Genomic DNA, 11,948 nt, shown 5'->3' on the forward strand with positions numbered 1-11,948 from the left:
ATTTTTTAGATCTTGTAGAATTAATTATAGCAAATTAACTAGCCTGGACTTAGGTACCCTGTGTCTACAGGATTCCAGGTTCAGGTCAGTGGCTTTGACTCTCATTTTAGGATTCTTACACTCAAATTTGAGAAAGGTTTCTAAATCAAAGTTGAAGCCCTATCTCTTATGTTTCCATAAAAGTTTGGCTCATCCCATTTGGGATTTCCTAGTGGGAGATATGCTATAAATACTATTCTGGGGTCAAATGGTGGTTTAGTCAAATTCTAGGTTTTGATGTGCTGAATTTTTCTAGCAATTTAGCATAGTTCCCTTGGGTTCTGGGTTTTGGTCAAAACATCAATATTGTAGATCTATGTCTTATAAAAATTTTAGCATTAGTTTCATTGTATTTGCAATTTTTTAGACCAAGTTATGGCATTTTTTCCAAAACTAGTCGGGTAGGCCTATGTCCAGTAATTTCTGGACAATATGGTTCTGGACAGTTTTTGTGTTCCAAATTGAGTCAGAAATTTGATTTGGTTAGAGGCATTTCTGGGCTCTGTGTTCTTCATGAAAGTTGTAGTCCTATGTTTAAGCTTTCCAATGGTATAAAATTCAGGTCATTTGGACCTATCTAGAGGGAGTTATAGCCAAATGAATTGGTACTATTCATTTGGTCATTTTTCTAGGTTCACTATATGGTCATCCAGGTTGGGATAGAATTGATGTCACTTTTTGGATAGAATTTGGGCATGATTTCTCATGAAAAATGGGGCATTTTGACCCTAGTTTCATCTTCAATTGGCCTCATACCAATTGGAGCAACACAATTCAAGTTATGGCAGTTCAAACATGCTGGACCCATAGGTCCAGAATTTCTGCATGAAAAATTAACACTCCCAATTCAATTTCTCCCAAATCCCAAACTTTAATTGACATTCATAGCACTTCTAATAGTCAACAATTCATCTCAACATCATCAATTTCAAGCCATACACAAAATTCCCAAATTGAGATCAAATCCCTAACTTCCATGTTCATTTTTCATGCAACTCATACCAAACTCATACTAGATTAACATATCTATCATATATGGTTATCAACAACACCCATAGACAATTTAATTCAATCAAAATTCATCAAATGCTAAACACCCTCATAGCTGCCGAAAATTAGGGTTTCAAATTCCTTATCTTTTTCTTTCAATTTCATGCAATACCAACTCCTTTCCACATGCTTACAACAAGTAGAGAAGAGAGGTAAGGATATTCTTGCACTAACCTCAAGTTGACCAATTTCTTAACTTGTAAATCTTCAATTTCTTTTACTTTCTTTGCAGCCACTAGCTTTTTCAAGGTGCAAGATCAATTTTTTGTGAAGTGGTCTAAGGGTTTTATGGTGGAATGGCATGGAAATTCAAGCTTGGAAGCTTGAAGAAACATGGAAGAGGTCTTCCATGGGGTTTCAGCCTAGGTGCTTGAAGGGAGGAAGAAGAAGCTAAAATAAGATAAGAATGAATTAATTGAAGTGGTCTTATATATATATATATATATATATATGTATATATATATATATATATACATATATATATATATATATATATATATATATACATATATATGTATATATATATATACATATACATGTATATATGTATATACATGTATATGTATATATGTATATACATATATACATAAGATAAGAATGAATTAATTGAAGTGGTCTTATATATATATATATACATATATATGTACATGTATATATGTATATACATATATACATGTACATGTATATACATATATACATGTACATGTATATACATATATACATGTACATGTACATGTATATATATATATACATGTACATATATATGTATATGTATATATATATAGATATGTATATACATATACATATGTATATGTATATATATATATATATGTATATGTATATATGTCTAAGTTTAATTGGCTTAATATTTTAATTATGTCATCTTATGTCATGCTTACCTCATTATTCAATTTAATTTTTTATTTCTTTTTTTCCTTTTATTTTCCCTTTTTCCATTACATAAATTCATGTTTTAAATTCATTTTATGTATTTTAATTTCTCTCATTTTATTTGACATTTATATCAAAATTCAACTATGGGGTTGAAATGACCAAAATGCCTATATATGTATATATGTACATATATACACATATGTATATGTATATATGTATACATATGTATGTATATGTATATACATATACATATGTGTATATATGTACATATATACATATACATAAATTCATGTTTTAAATTCATTTTATGTATTTTAATTTCTCTCATTTTATTTGACATTTATATCAAAATTCAACTATGGGGTTGAAATGACCAAAATGCCTATATATGTATATGTATACATATATACATATACATATGTGTATATATGTATATACATATACATATGTATACATATATATATGTATATATGTATATACATATACATATCCATGGGGTTTTGGCCAAGGTGCTTGAAGGGAGGAAGAAGAAGCTAAAATAAGATAAGAATGAATTAATTGAAGTGGTCTTATATATATATATATACATATATATGTATATATGTATATACATATACATGTATATATGTATATACATGTATATGTATATATGTATATACATATATACATAAGATAAGAATGAATTAATTGAAGTGGTCTTATATATATATATACATATATATGTACATATATATATGTATATATATATACATGTACATGTATATACATATATACATGTACATGTATATATATATATACATATATACATGTACATGTATATATGTATATACATGTACATGTATATATATATATACATATATATATGTACATATATATGTATATGTATATATATATAGATATGTATATACATATACATATGTATATGTATATATATATATATATGTATATGTATATATGTCTAAGTTTAATTGGCTTAATATTTTAATTATGTCATCTTATGTCATGCTTACCTCATTATTCAATTTAATTTTTTATTTCTTTTTTTCTTTTATTTTCCCTTTTTCCATTACATAAATTCATGTTTTAAATTCATTTTATGTATTTTAATTTCTCTCATTTTATTTGACATTTATATCAAAATTCAACTATGGGGTTGAAATGACCAAAATGCCTATATATGTATATATGTACATATATACACATATGTATATGTATATATGTATACATATGTATGTATATGTATATACATATACATATGTGTATATATGTACATATATACATATACATAAATTCATGTTTTAAATTCATTTTATGTATTTTAATTTCTCTCATTTTATTTGACATTTATATCAAAATTCAACTATGGGGTTGAAATGACCAAAATGCCTATATATGTATATGTATACATATATACATATACATATGTGTGTATATGCATATGCATATACATATGTATGTATACATATGTATACATATGTATATGTATATACATATACATATGTGTGTATATACATATATACATATATATATATGTATACATATGTATACATACATATGTATATGTATATACATATACACACATATGTATATGTATATACATATACATATGTGTGTATGTGTATATATACATATACATATGTGTATGTATATACATATATACATACATACACATATGTATATGTATATATACACATACACACATATGTATATGTATATATACACACACATATGTGTATGTATATACATATATACACATATGTATATGTATATATACACATACATATGTATGTATATGTATATACATATACATATATGTATATATGTATACATATGTATATGTATATACATATACATATGTGTGTGTGTATATACACATACATATGTGTATATATGTATATACATACACATATGTGTATATATGTATATACATACACATATGTATGTGTATATACACACACACATATGTATATGTATATACATATATATATGTATATATATACATATACATATGTATACATATATACATATATGTATGTGTATATACATATACATATGTATATGTGTATACATATATGTATATGTATATACATATATATATGTGTATGTGTATGTATATATGTCTAAGTTTAATTGGCTTAATATTTTAATTATGTCATCTTATGTCATGCTTACCTCATTATTCAATTTAATTTTTTATTTCTTTTTTTCCTTTTATTTTCCCTTTTTCCATTACATAAATTCATGTTTTAAATTCATTTTATGTATTTTAATTTCTGTCATTTTATTTGACATTTATATCAAAATTCAACTATGGGGTTGAAATGACCAAAATGCCCTTCATTAGGCTCATTGGGTTATTTTTTATTTGTACCGATTAACTAATTTTCTTAAATTTTCTTTAAAATTTTTAATGTCATTTAATCTTCATAAATCCTCTAATTTAGTCCCAAAAATTATTTCCTAGGATTCCTCGCGGGTCTGGAGTCAGCAACTGTCTTCACAGTCGCTTCCCAGTACTGCCACCCATCGCCGTGACCCTGGCTCGTTTAACCGAATTGTATTTCACTTCTTTTACTTTTCTTTAATTTTACTTAGTCTTTATTCAGTCAATTTATGTTTCGTCACTCTAGTTTGAGTGTAGTTCCAGACATCCTAGTTATTCGAACAGACATTAGTCATCGAAACAGTAGAATGTACGGACTACTGAAAGTGAGGGCGTTATAATTCTTCACCTCTAAATAAAATGTCGTCCTCGAAATTTACCCGGTGTAAATTGATATACTTGAATTGTATAGATGTTTTTAAGCACATTTATATTCTAAATCATAGCATTTAGGCAAGTATTTTCATGCATAGTAGTTGATTTCATTAGTTTTCATAAATTCTGTTGCCAAGCCCTTAATTCCATTTTTTCTGCATTATTTTAGGTGTTTGGGTGAAGCCCCAAAGGATGGTAGTGCAAAGGAAAGCTTGGAGAGGTAAAAAGACAGAATTATTGCTAATACAAAGTACACGGGTAGTGTAAACCAAGCCCTAGACCCGTGTAACTCTCTGCCAAAAGAAAGCCAAGAGAATCGATGAGAAACATAAGTACACGGGTCGTGTAAGTAGACCCGTGTAATCTGCAGGGACCCGTGTAAGTCTCTGTCGGGCACAAGCTTGAAGAACCTTATGGGAACAATAGTACACAGCCCGTGTAATCAGGCCCGTGTAGTTGGCACAGACCCGTGTAACTTTCTGTGCCAAAACAAGACCATGTGATTCTCCTCCAGCAAGTTACACGGCCCTACTTTGCGGGACCTGTGTAGTGACACATGGGCCGTGTACTATGCTGCAGCCTATTTTTTGACTTGAATTCTCCTCCTATTTTCTGATGAGACTCCTAAAGCCTTTTGGACTCAAAATGACCTAACCCTAGAGCAACTAATATAAATAGAAAAGAAAACATCAAAGGGGGGCTTCCGTCATTGGGACTTTCTTTGAAGGTTGCCGTTGTTGGGACTCTACATCAGGCTGCCTAAAAGAAGTTTTCATTGAAGCTCCATAAGATCAAAGCTGTAAACTCTCTTTGGTTCCTTTGTTTCATCTCCTTAGACAGATTTTTATTATTTTATTTCTTCTGCATAACTCTCTTTTTATTGTTTTTACTTTTTATCATGACATTTGCTGAACTCACCATGAGTGAGTAGTTTTCTTATTCTGGATTTGGGAGAATAGCTCTTGTAATTATTATTATGGATGAACACTGAGTTTTATTTATTGGATTTGAGATTCTTTTCTTGATTTAATTTCTTGTGATCTTAATGCATGCTACGTGTTAGTACCCACTTAGTTATGATTGTAATTGTTAATTGAATGATTGAAAGGTGAAGATTAACATTAGAAAATCAAGATCTTGAACCTAGGAATTCTGACCTAGCCATAGGCTGATACCTTTGTGGAACCTAAAAATTGGTCAAAGGTCTCAAAGGATTTTAATTATTTTGATCACCATGAAAGTAGGGTTCGAGTTAATTAGAATACACCCTAGATGCCTTGAGAGAGGATTTAGGAGAACTGAGGACTGATTTCCATTAAGGAAAATGATCTTCAACGCAGTAAATAAATGAGATAACATCCCTAGTAAGATTCAAGTGTGAAATCTTAATTCTAGAATTGCTTCAAATAAATCATTTCATTTTAAGTTTACCATTTTAGTGTTTAATGTTAACAAACTTCATTCTCTAAGTATTCGATAGCCTAGACAGTCAAGATTTCTGTGTAGATTGGTACTTGCTAAACAAAATTCCTCGTGAGAACGATACTCTACTTATCACTTTATTACTTGTTAGCGATACGTGCACTTGCGGTGATGGCAAAATAGTGAAAAAAGTTTTTAGCTTCGTTGCTGGGAAATTTTTGTTTTAGGTAATTATATTTATTATTTTATTTTATTTTACTGGTTGTATTTCTTTTCTTTTCTTTCAGGTGCCCGATCTGGTATATGACCAGAACAAAGCCAGAAGAAATTTTGGACTGTGATCCAGAAATAGACAGAACTTTGAAACCCATTAGGAGGGAAAGGAAACATCAAGAGCACGATCGAGGAGATCCTAAAATCCCAACCATGGTCGATAATAATGGATGTACTATCTTGAATTTGACTTGAGATTCTCTCCATCTATGAGACTCCTAAAGCCTTTTGGACTCAAAATGACCTAACCATAAGCAATAATTAAATAGAAAAGAAAACATCAAAAGGTCCTTGCAATTGGGACACCAAGGTTCTTGAGGACTCACATATCACCTCCAAAGAAGTTTTCTTGCTCCATAAGATTCAAAGTGAATGGGTTCCGTCATCTCCAATAGAATTATTTTATTTCTTCATAACTCTCTTTTTATTGTTTTTACTATCATGACATTTCTGAACTCACCATGAGTGAGTAGTTTTCTTATTCATTTGGGAGAATAGCTCTTGAAGCTTATTATTATGGATGAACAGGTATTTATTGGATTTGAGATTCTTTTCTTGATTTAATTTCTTGTGATCAACACTACAGTTAGCAGTTATGAGTAATTGTTAATTGAATGATTGAAAGGTGAAGATTAACATTAGAAAATCAAGATCTTGAACCTAGGAATTATGCATGAAGATATGTGAACCTAAAAATTGGTCAAAGGTCTCAAAGGATTTTAATTATTTTGATTCACCATGAAAGAGGGTTCGAATTAGAATACACCCTAGATGCCTTGAGAGAGGATTTAGAGAAGGGTTGATTTCCATTAAGGAAAATGATCTTCAATGAAAATAAATGAGATAACATCCTAGTAAGATTCAATGTGAAATCTTAATTCTAGAAATTGCTCAAATAAATCATTTCAAAGTTTACCATTTTAGTGAATGTTAACAAACTTCATTCTCTAAGTATTCGATAGCCTAGGATAAGATTATTGGACTTAGCTCACAACAAAATTCCTCAAACGAATCTACTTATCACTTTATTACTTGTTAGCATGGATGGTGATGGCAAAATAGTGAAAAAGAGCTTCAAAGGAGGTAAATAAAAATCAGTAATTTCCCCAATCTATATGATAACAAAGCAACAAGAAATGAGTGATCCAAATAAATACTTTGAAACCTTAGATGGAGAAACATCAAACACGATCGAGGAGATCCTAAAATCCCAACAATGGCAATTACAAACTCTTGAGAGATTATGGAGCTCCATCTATACAAGAATTTCAGCCCAGTGTCACTAGACCCACAGTGGAAGCCAATAACTTTGAATTAAAACCAGCTTGGCTCCAAATGATTCAACAAACCCAGTTTGCAAGTTCACCAATAGAGGACTCACACTATCACCTCCAGTGTTTTCTTGCCCTATGTGATACATTCAAGATGAATGGAGTGAGATCGGAATAAGACGAGAATCAGTAAGGAAGTGGACCTCAAAGACATCAAATGGAAAACCTCTCAAGCTTTTCTAGGAAGGTATTTACCACTTGCAAAGACTACAAAGTTAAGGCTTGAGCTCAACACCTTTAGACAAAAGGAAGGAGAATCACTCTATGATGCATGTGAAAGATATAAAGACTTGCAGAGGGAATGTCCACACCATGGCATAGAAGATTGGCTATTGGTGAAAAATTTCTATAATGGATTACTACCCTCTACAAGGAGCATAGTTGAAAAGGGTGATCTAATGGAGAAAATAGTGCCACACTTGAACTTCTAGAATTCATACCATAATTATGAGTGGTCAAAGGAAGAGGAATGCAAGAAGACAGTCCTAAGTAGATTCTAAGCATGATAAATGCCTTTGATCACCACAAAGAAACTCGAAAGAATGCAAGCCAATGCTTATCAAATAGTGAACTCGAGGCGCTATGAAGGAGGATAAATGAATTCAGAATATAGTAATTTCAAGAACTAGATAGATGAACTATGTGAATAATGGAGGAAACTTCAAGAGGAAACAATCCGTGCTCAAATACTTACAACCTTGATGGAGAAACCACCCAAATTTCTCATGGTCAATCGTTGAACAAATAAACAAGCAAAATACAAACCTACGATTTCAAAAAGAAGTCACTACCTCTCAACCTTAATATGCAAAATGACCATGGAAACCATGATGGAAGGATTCCTAGATAACAACAAATCTTGATTAAATGAATGGACCAAATCATAAATATCTTGTAGAAATACTTGAGAACAAGCCTTATCATCTTGGTATTTCAAGAACAAACCAAACTTTGTTGTCACAATGAAATGAAAGATGTCCAAGAAAAATTCCGAGGATGAAGAGGAACCCTTAACAACTTGGAGAGCCATCAGAACTGTCAAAAAAAAATGAAAAACCACAAAGAGGAGAAAATGAATTGAGAAAGAAGAAGATGAAGAAAGAAAAAAAGGAAGGAAGGAGATGAAGACTTAAAGGTTGGCAAGCAATGAACTAATCCCTACTAGAGTAGTCACTGGTTGGCAAATGTGCATAGATTATAGAAAATTGAACAGTGCCACCAGAAAAGACCATTTTCCTCTCCCATTCATTGACCAAATGTTAGAAGGATTAGCGAAACACTCTTATTTCTGTTACCTAGATGGGTATTCGGGATTCTTTCAAATTCTTATTCACCCAGAAGACCAAGAAAACACAACATTCTCTTGTCCCTATGGAACATTTGCATATAGGAGAATGCCTTTTGGTTTTTGTAATGCCCCTGCTACCTTTCAAAGATGCATGATGGCTATCTTTTCTGATAATATTGAAGATATCATGGAAGTTTTTATGGATGATTTTTTTGCCTATGGAACTACTTTTTATGATTGCCTAGCTAATTTATCTAAGGTGTCACAAAGATATGAAGAATCAAACCTAGCCCTAAATTGGGAAAAATGCCATTTCATGGTAAGGGAAGGTATAGTTCTGGGACATTTGATATCAGAAAGAGAAATTGAAGTAGATAAGGAAAAAATTGAGATCATTGAAAACATGCCACCACCAACATCAGTCAAAGGAGTGCGAAGCTTTTTGGGATATGCAGGATTCTACAGAAGATTTATCAAGGACTTTTCCAAAATAGCTAAGCCACTTACTAACCTATTAAGTCAAGATGTTCCCTTTGATTTTGATGAAAATTGCCTTGTTTCCTTTAACAGGATAAAAGAGGCCCTGATATCAGCACCAATAATGCAGCCGCTGAATTGGGAACTAGCATTAGAGGTGATGTGCGACGCGAGTGACTTTGCAGTTGGAGCAGTGCTCGGGCAAAGAAAGGATAAAAAGCTCCATGCTATTTATTATGCTAGCAAGACATTAGATGATGTGCAAATCAATTATGCTACCACAGAGAAGGAATTCCTAGCAGTGGTATTTGTAATAGACAAATTCAGATCTTACCTCATCGGGTCAAAAGTCATTGTATTCACAGATCATGCTGCAATCCAGTACCTTATGGATTCTACTCCTGCAAGAATTTGACCCTCAAATAAAGGATAAAAAGGGATCTAAAAATGTAGTAGCTGACCATCTTTCCAAACTAAAATTGAAGTACATGGAAGATTTCGAAGATTTGCCAATTGACGATTCATTTCCTGATGAGCAATTACTTGCATTATCCAAAGCTCCATGGTAGGTTGACTTTGTTAATCTTTTTTTATGCAGGGTACTAACTCCAAACATGACTTATCAGCAAAGGAAGAAATTCCTACATGATGTGAGATATTACTTATGGGAGGAACCACTACTGTACAAGAGATGTAATGATGGGCTGATAAGAAGGTGCATACCAGAGGAAGATATGGAAAGTATCATTTATCACTGCCATTTATCACTATATGGAGGACATTTCGGCACTTCAAAGACCACAACCAAGATTTTCCAAGCAGGATTTTACTGGCCACATTTGTTTAGGGACGTAAGATCCTTTGTGCTAGGTTGTGATCAATGCCAAAGAACAGGTAACAGTTCAAAAAGGAATGAAATGCAACTGCATGGTATACTTGAGATAGAATTGCTTGATGTATGGGGAATAGACTTCATGGGCCCATTCCCCTCTTCCCATGGAAATAAGTATATTCTAGTTAGAGTTGATTATGTTTCAAAATGAGTAGAAGCTATTGCAACACCAACAAATGATGCTAGAGTGGTCACCAAGTTCCTTATGAAGAACATCTTCACAAGATTTAGCACACCACGAGTGATAATCAGTGATGGAGGAAGCCACTTCTGCAACCAACAATTCGAAATACTACTAAAAAAGTATGGAGTGACTCACAAGGTGGCCACAACTTATCATCCTCAAACCAGCGGTCAAGTAAAAATATCAAACAGAGAACTGAAGCAGATTCTAGAGAAAACTGTAAACAGATCCAAGAAGGACTGGTGCATAAAGCTAGATGATGCACTATGGGCATACCACACTGCATATAAAACCCCAATTGGCACAACACCCTTCTGACTGGTTTATGGAAAATCATGCCATCTCCCTGTTGAACTTGAGCATAAATCCTACTAGGAAATTCAGGTACTAAACTTTGACCTCAAAGCTGCTGGTGAAAAAAGGCTCTTACAACTAAATGAGTTGGAAGAAATCCGACAAGAAGCATACGAAAATGCCAAAATCTTTAAGGATAAAATCAAAAGATGGCATGATAGGTGCATAGCAAGGAAAGAGATAAAAGAAGGAGATCTTGTCCTCTTATTCAACTCTAGATTGAAACTCTTTCTAGGGAAGTTGAAATCAAGATGGTCCGGACCTTTCAATGTTACCCAAGTCTTCCCACATGGAGCAGTAGAGGTATAGAGCGAAACCTTAGGCGCATTCAAGGTCAATGGGCAGAGGCTAAAGCCTTACTTTCAGGGAGAACTCATAGAAACGGGAGTAAATTGCACTCTCAATCCTCCTACTGACAGACCATAAACAAGCAAAGTCTAGCTAAAGACTATAAACAAGCACTTTTTAGGAGGCAACCCAAAATTTTTCTGAACCTTTCTTCTTTTCTTTTTCTTCAATATTGAATTTTTGTTTCGTACTCATTAACATTTCATTTTGTAGGATTTTTGAAAAAGGGAATAGAGATCAAGAGAGGAAGGGAATCACCAAGTCAAAACCACAAAAAGGGAAAATTGAACAAAATCGGGGAAGTAACTCTATTGTTAATCTTTGCATCCATTTCATGTGTTATGATGATAAAATTTTTCATCTGCCAAAGATTTGAAAAACCAGAAAAGTACACGGGTCCTATACTGGTAGTACACGCCCTGTGTAACTTTCTGGAAGTCCATAAATTTCATGCAATCTTTACCCTTCGAGAGACAGAAATTTACACGGGTCCTTATCCCAAATCACACGGATCGTGTAATGTATCTAACAAAATAACTGAGAGACAGAAGGTTACACAGGGCTCCTTGAATTTTACATGGGCCGTGTAACATATCCAGTAAAGTAACTCGAGAGACAGGAAGTTACACGTTCCCCAT

General features: G+C 32.5%; 1 non-coding gene across 1 annotated transcript; it reads right to left on the reverse strand.

Annotated features, from left to right (window-relative positions):
* Positions 1–7,979: 7,979 nt before the first annotated feature.
* LOC131176401 (small nucleolar RNA R71) lies at positions 7,980–8,086 on the reverse strand. Its single transcript, XR_009146493.1, has one exon. It is a non-coding gene; the product is annotated as a small nucleolar RNA R71 (small nucleolar RNA).
* Between the last annotated feature and the right edge of the window lie 3,862 nt (positions 8,087–11,948).

The sequence above is a fragment of the Hevea brasiliensis genome, unplaced genomic scaffold (assembly GCF_030052815.1).
Source record: "Hevea brasiliensis isolate MT/VB/25A 57/8 unplaced genomic scaffold, ASM3005281v1 Scaf1, whole genome shotgun sequence".
In the NCBI taxonomy this organism is placed as follows: domain Eukaryota; kingdom Viridiplantae; phylum Streptophyta; class Magnoliopsida; order Malpighiales; family Euphorbiaceae; genus Hevea; species Hevea brasiliensis.